This window comes from Priapulus caudatus, unplaced genomic scaffold (genome assembly GCF_000485595.1).
Source record: "Priapulus caudatus unplaced genomic scaffold, Priapulus_caudatus-5.0.1 Scaffold321, whole genome shotgun sequence".
In the NCBI taxonomy this organism is placed as follows: Eukaryota; Metazoa; Priapulida; class Priapulimorpha; order Priapulimorphida; family Priapulidae; genus Priapulus; species Priapulus caudatus.
The window spans coordinates 49,462-51,197 of NW_014577382.1; positions in this window are offsets into that span (position 1 = coordinate 49,462).

Sequence of the window (1,736 nt, forward strand, 5' to 3'; positions counted from 1 at the left end):
ACACACACACACACACACACACACACACACACACACACACACACACACACACACACACACACACACACACACACACACACACACACACGGGCCGAATTAGGGCGTTTAGTCGTAAGGTGTCAATAAACTACCGCGTCATTACTGTCCAGTGAATTCATTAATCAATTCGTTTTCACACACACATACATTGAGAGAGAGAGAGAGAGGGGAGCACCCCGCGGTACGTGGTGGTGTCCGCGTGTACGGACGTCCCCATGGGATACGGCACTAGGCATTATGTGCATACGGGTACGTAAGCACCGCTGGGATGAATATGCGTCGATGCACACCGAGCGTTCATTAGCTCTTATTATATATCCATATAGACACACCGCCCAGATGAAGTGCACTCGTGAGTTCAGCGAGGGTTATTGGTATAGGGAATAGAGAGCCAAGGGAGCGAAAGCGCGCGTGCGAGTAATGGAGAGGGGCAGAGCGCGAGGGTAAGAGAGCAAGGGAGAGAGAGAGAGAGAGAGAGAGAGAGAGAGAGAGAGATGCATGGGGAGGCGGAAGGAAAGAGAGAGAAAGGGGTGAGACAGCGAGATAAAGAGGATATTGGAGTGGGGGGGGCAGCGGGTGACGGGGCTGAGCACAGATTACTTGGGTCGTTGTGGTGGTGGAGTATGAAGAGGAAGGGGAGTAGGGGATGGGGGAAGAGGAGGAAGAGCAGGAGGAGGAGGAAAGAGGGGAGGATGAGAAAACGGAGAAGGAAGTGGTAGTGACAGTAGTACTGATGGGCGGAGAGATCAAAGGAGGATGGAGCATGAGGAGATGGTGACAAGATGAGAAAGAGGGGGAAACGGCAGAGAAGGAGGAGGAGGAGGCGGGGAAAAGGAGGAAGAGAGAAGGAGGCGGAAGAGGAGGAAGAGAGAAGGAGGCGGAAGAGGAAGAGGAGGAGGAGGAGGAGGAGCAGGAGCAGGAGAAGGAAAAGGAGGAGGAGGCGGCGGCGGGAGACATCAAGAGAACAGGGATCAAACACGAAAAACACTGCGCGCAAAAAGAACGCGGGCTATATCTAACTACGATGACAGCGCTCGCTATAGACACGCTGTGTATAAGTACTCTCTCTACTCACCGTGCATACAGTAACCGTTGTAGGGCATGTAGCCAGGCTCACAGACGCACTTCCTCATACCAGCCTCGTGCGTGCACATGGCGTTCAACGGACACTGCTCGTTAAGCAGGCATGATTCGCCCGGCGGCTTGTCTGCGTGAACAGATATAAACGACAGTGAAATACAACTTAGTGTAACAGCGTTGACGTTAACCCCGCGATTAGTGGCAATTAAGCGCCGCAGCACTAATTATGTAACGTAATTGAATAGTGACAAAACAGTTCGGGTACGTTAGTTTCGTTTAGCGCTGTAACATTTAAATATCAGTTGCTCAATGCAATTAGTGCAATTCATTAGCAGATTTCGTTCTGCTGCTGCCGGCGAATTTAATTAAAACTCAGTATAAGCTTATAAATAAATGGCCGATAAATTTACGACAGTGGCTGAAAGAAGGCTGGCATCTCGGCAGGACGATCACAAGTTATAGGTATAATGTATCATGAGGTAACACAAACAACACTATTCACACGATGCGACTCTATAACACTGCCGTGTACGTGAAGTGAAAACGGTCTGCCGTATTCCAACGATTTCCGAATTACCGTGTAACTCTTGGCAAGTATAATCCGAACAGCAACCAAA